Source organism: Salvelinus namaycush, chromosome 29, assembly GCF_016432855.1.
Source record: "Salvelinus namaycush isolate Seneca chromosome 29, SaNama_1.0, whole genome shotgun sequence".
In the NCBI taxonomy this organism is placed as follows: Eukaryota; Metazoa; Chordata; class Actinopteri; order Salmoniformes; family Salmonidae; genus Salvelinus; species Salvelinus namaycush.
Window position 1 is genome coordinate 10,569,358 of NC_052335.1, and position 6,000 is coordinate 10,575,357.

Here is a 6,000-nt window from a genome sequence, read left to right on the forward strand (position 1 = left end):
ACGTCAGCACAATAACTTTTCATCAGGAGCTTCATAAAATGGATTTCCATGAACGAGCAGCTGCACACAATCCTGAGATTACTATGAGCAATGCCAAAGCTTTCCGCCATTGGACTCTGGAGCAGTGGAAACACATTCTCTGGAGTGATGAATCACGCTTCACCATCTGGCAGTCTGACGGACGATTCTGGATTTGGTGGATGACAGGAAAAAGAACTATCTGCCACAGTGCGTAGTGCCAACTGTAAAGTTTGGTGGAGGAGAAATAATGGTCTTGGGCTGTTTTTCATGGTTCGGGCTAGGCCCCTTAGTTCCAGTGCAGGGAAATATTAATGCTACAGCATACAATAACATTCTAGACGATTCTGTGCTTCCAACTTTGTGGCAACAGTTTGGGGAAGGCTTTTTCCTGTTTCAGCATAACAATGCCCCCGTGCACAAAGCAAGGTCCATACAGAAATGGTTTGTCGAGATCAGTGTGGAAGAACTTGACTGGCCTGCACAAAGACCTGACCTCAACCCCATCGAACACCTTTGGGATGAATTGGAATGCCGACTGCGAGCCAGGCCTAATCGCCCAACATCAGTGCCCGACCTCACTAATGCTCTTGTGTCTGAATGGAAGCAAGTCCCTGCAGCAATGTTCAAACATCTAGTGGCAATCCTTCCCAGAAGAGTGGAGACTGTTATAGCAGCAAAGCGGGGACCAATTCCATATTAATGTCCATGATATTCGACTAGCAGGTGTCCACATACTTTTGGTCATGTAGTGTATATTTAATGTAAAGTTAGTTACTATAAAAAAATTATCGAGGACATCTGTATAACTTATATGAATGTATTGTCTTGCTGTACTGGACATATCCAACCGATGCATTTTACTGTAAAGCAATAATGTGAAAAAAATTAAATGGCTAAATAATTCCTGTACATTTGTCTCACAGTCCTTGAATATAGGTTATGAATTAAACATCAGAATATGGTGCAGAGCATTTGATTTGGCTGCTGGGGGGCAAGGAGACCCACAGCTCCACTGAAATGATTGACAACTAGCTTCATGCCGTAGGATTGTTATAGTCCAGGTTGCAGATAATGGACCCTATCGCACACTTGTGTAGTTGGTGCTGTATGTTAACTAATATACATTGGTTCTAACTTGAACAATGATTTTTTTAGTTTACAAATGTACAATTTATGTTCCCTGAGATATGAAAACCACAAACTGCCGGAAAGGCCCGAACGCAAGATCGTAATTTTGATGACTCACAGTGAGCCTACTGTACATGGTAAGCTGGTGTGCACCAGGTTGTACTTCACGTTGAGGATTTTTCTACAATATTCACAACGTATTGACACAATTACAATCTTTATAGAATAAAAATCTAATTTCATCAATTATGTGGAAAAACGTATTTGAGTGAACATTATCAAACCAGCAGTAGATGAAACAAAGTTCATTCTTTCCTCCTCTGTTGGAGTAGTGAGGGGCCACGCATTTGTGAGGGGCCCCTGTGTTGAGGGTCAGCATGGTGGATGTGTTGTTGCCTACCCTCACCCCCTGGGGGCGGCCCGCCAGGAAGTCCAGGATCCAGTTCCAGAGGGAGGTGTTCAGTCCCAGTGTCCTTAGCTTAGTGATAAGTTTGGAGGTCACAATGGTGTTGAACGCTGAGCTGTAGTCAATGAAAAGCATTCTTACGTAGGTGTTCCTTTTGTCCAGATGGGAAAGGGCAGTGTGGAGTGCAATAGAGATTGCGTCATCTGTTGGGGCAGTATGCGAATTGGAGTGGTTCCAGAGTTTCTGGGATGATGGTGTTGTGAGCCATGACCAGCCTTTCAAAGCACTTCATGGATACAGATGTGAATGCTACGGGGTGGTAGTCATTTAGACAGGTTACCTTGGTGTTATTAAGCACTGAGACTATGGTTGTTTGTTTGAAACATGCAGGTATTACAGATTGGGTCAGAGAGAGGTTGAAAATATCAGTGAAGACACTGAGTACACGTCATGGTAATCCATCTGGCGCTGTGGCTTTGTGAATGTTAACCTATTTAAAGGTCTTGCTCACATCGGCGACGGAGAGCGTGGTCATACAGTCGTCCGGACCAGCTGGTGCTCTCACTCATGGTTCAGTGTTGCTTGCCTTGAACTGAGCATAGAAAGCATTTAGCTTATCCGGTAGGCTTGCGTCACTGGGCAGCTCTCGGCAGTGTGGTAGGATTCGATCTTAGTCCTGTATTGACGCTTTGCCTGTTTGATGGTTCGTCGGCGGGTGTAGCGGGATTTCTTAAGTGTCCGGATTAGTGTCCTGCTCCTTAAAAGCTGCAGCTCTAGCCTTTAGCTCAGTGAGGATGTTTCCTGTAAGCAGGAATCAGGAAGTTAAAGTTATGGTCCGACTTGCCAAATGGAGGGCAGGGGAGAACTTTGTACAGTACGCATCTCTGTGTGTGAAGGAAAGTTGATCTAGAGTTTTTATCCCTCTACCAGTGACAAACTTGGCTGTTATCGACATATGGCAGTACACAAACGAAATCTAGCTCACTTATTTTGCCAGCTAGAAAAAGACAGCCTCAAATTAATTCAGAAACAGAGGAAGAGGGTAATTAGCTATAGCAATTTGATATTACAACCGAATAGTAAAAATGTATTTAACAATCTCTTGAAAACACACCTGCACAGTTATGAAGACGGCACGATAGTGCCTCTTCCCCCTCAGGAGTCTGAAAAGATTTGGCATGGGCCTTCGGATCCACAAAAAGTTCTACAGCTGCACCATCTACAGCATCTGACTGGCTACATCACAGCTTGGTATGGAAAATACACTGCCCTCGACCGCGAAGCGCTACATAGGGAGGTGTGGACAGCCCAGTACATCACTGGTGCCCAGCTCCCTGCCATGCAGGACCTCTACTCTATATCAGGCAGTTTCAGAAGAAGGCCTGGAAAATTGCCAAAGACTCCAGCCACCCAAGCCATAGACTGTTCACTCTGTTTTCGTCAAGGAAACGGTACCAACACATCGGCTCTCGGACCAACAGGCTCTGAGACAGCTTCTACCCCCAAGCTATAAGACTACTAAATAGTCATAAGACTGCTAAATAGTCAATGAATGGTTACCCAAACTATCTGCACTGACCCTATGCACACACTAGACTATATATACATACTATACTGAACAAAAATACTGTATAAACGCAACAATTTAACTGAGTTACAGTTCAAATAAGGAAATCAGTAAATTGAAAGGAATTAATTAAGCCCTAATCTATAGTTTCACATGACTGGACAGGGGCGCAGCCATGGGTAGGCCTGGGAGGGCATAGGCCCACCCACTGGGGAGCCAGGCCCAGCCAATCAAAATGTGTTTTTACACACAAGAGCTTTATTACAGACAGAACCCCCCCCAATGCACACTCCCTCAACTTGAGACATTTGTGGCATTGTGTTGCATGACAAAACGGCACATTTTAGAGTGGCCTTTTATTGTCCTCAGCACAAGGTGCACCTGTGTAATGATCATGCTGTTTCATCAGCTTTTTGATATGCCACACCTGTCAGGTGGATGGGTTATCTTGGCCAAGGATAAATGTTCACTAACAGAGACGTAAACAAATTTGTGCACATTTTAGAGAAATAATATTTTTGTGCATATGGAAACATTCTGGGATCTTTTATATCAGCTCTTGAAACCAAAACTCTACATGTTGCTTTTATGTTTTTGTTCAGTGCCTTTGGAAAGTATTCAGACCCCTTTGACTTATAACACATGTTGGTATGTTATGGCCTTATTCTAAAATGTGTAATCAGTTTTTAATAAAGTAGTACAATTGGGGCAAAAAAATCTGTGCAAGTTAATGGTAACTATATTAGCATTTTCCAAATAATGACCAAATCATCTAGAAGTAATTTTGAGATACTTTAGGATGATTTGGACAGGAAGGGCGAGGATATTAATAGTAATGTGCAATGTCATTTTGTTTCCGATACTTGATATATTTAATTAAAATAAGATACCTAGACTTTAGCTTTTTAAGAGTCAACTAGATGGTAATTGTACATGTAGTACAATTGGTGGGACTTGCTTCAACTCTTTCAAATTATCTTTGTGGTAGTTGTTTTAAAAGCCGTTATACTGTATAGTCAAAGTTAAATTTGCTAAAATAATTGGTCTGATTACTTTATAGACTACTATATCAACCTTATTACTTTGGATTGTGGGGCAGTTGTTGCGTGTGAAAACTGAAAGAAGACAGTCATAGGAACAAGCAATCTTCTGTCAGAAGGATCATGATCAAGTGTACAACACTCTTAGGAAAGCAAATAAACTCTGACTCATGCATGCTGTGGGTTTCAGATAAATACAGTAGGTGCACGTTTTACTTTTGTAAAACCATCAGTGTAAATTAAGTATGATTTTAGCTTAATGATATAATGATTAGAAAGTTATGCTATTACTTGGGGAGAGAAATATGATAGTGCATCTAGTCATGACAGCTCTTTAAAAATATTTTTCTGGTAGTTGAATAGTAGGTTTGAATGTAGACCTGCTGATAGATAGACCTACACCTATCTCATAAATAAACTCTTAGGCTAACAGTAATCAAAAGTACATTTCCTGAAGAAAATGTGGTGTGCTTGCTAGCTTGTTTTAAAGTATGTATGTATTGAAATAAGTTATAGCAGTGGTAGTGTCTGCAGTAGCAATGGTGGTGACTGGTTATAGTTGAAAAAGTAGGTTTGGTCAGTCTTTTTGGTTTAATAGTGAGTAGTCAGTAGTTGTGTGGTTGTGGTCAGTAGTCTTGGTCAGTAGTTTGGTAAGTAGTTGTGTGGTCAGTAGTTGTGTGGTTGTGGTCAGTAGTCTTGGTCAGTAGTTTGGTAAGTAGGTTTGTGGTCAGTAGTTGTGGTTGTGGTCAATAGTTGTGGTCATTTGGGGAGGCAGGTGGCCTAGTGGTTAGAGTGTTGGGCCAGTAACTGAAAGGTTGCTGGATTGAATCCCCAAGCTGAGAAGGTACAAATCTGTCATTCTGCCCCTGAACAAGGCAGTTAACCCACTGTTCCCCGGGAGGCCATCATTGTAAATAAGAATTTGTTCTTAACTGACTTGCCTAGTTAAATAAAGGTAAATAAAAAAGTCAGTAGTTTAGTAGTTGTGGTTGTGTGGTCAGTAGTTGTGGTCAGTAGTTGTGGTTGTGTGGTCAGTAGTTGTAGTAAGTAGCTGACTTGTTGGGGGAGTGGTCAAAAAGGCAGTTGTTTGGAAAAAGTTTGGGGAAAATGTGTTAATGCAGTTACTAAAACAGCTGTAACGTTAGACCCGTAGAATATACAGTATTTTTGTTCTGCGACCAGATTTCAATAGCAGATAAGTAGACGAAGACGTCAGACCCTACATTTTTTTTGTCTAACTGTTTGGGGAAATGGTCAAAATGTATGTTTATAGAAAGTTACAGAAAATGTTGTTGATACGGTTACTAAAACCGCTGTAACTTTTTATCGGAATAAGATATTTTTGTTCAAATGTCAGATTTGAATAACAGATTTCATACATTAACCTTTTTAAAAGTTTTTGGCAAAGTGGTCAAAGTAGCTGATTTGCATCAAGTTGCATTTACAGTGAATGGAATGTTGGAAGTGATGATGTCACAATGGGGCCCCTTACAACCTTGAGAAAATGCCATGAAAGTAAATTTAAGATGGACAAAGTTTAAAAAGTATAAAAGATATCAAAATGTTGTATAAAAGCACACTATTAATTTTAGTCAATATAAACACAACATGTAAAGTGTTAATCCCATGTTTCATGAGTTGAAATAAAAGATCCCAGAAATTTTCCAAATGCACAAAAAGCTTATTTCTCTCAAAGTGTGCACACATTTGTTTACATCCTTGTTAGTGAGCATTTCTCCTTTGTCAAGATAATCCATCCAGCTGAGAGGTGTATCAAGAAGCTGATTAAACAGCATGATCATTACACAGGTGCATCTTGTGCTGTGAACAATAAAATG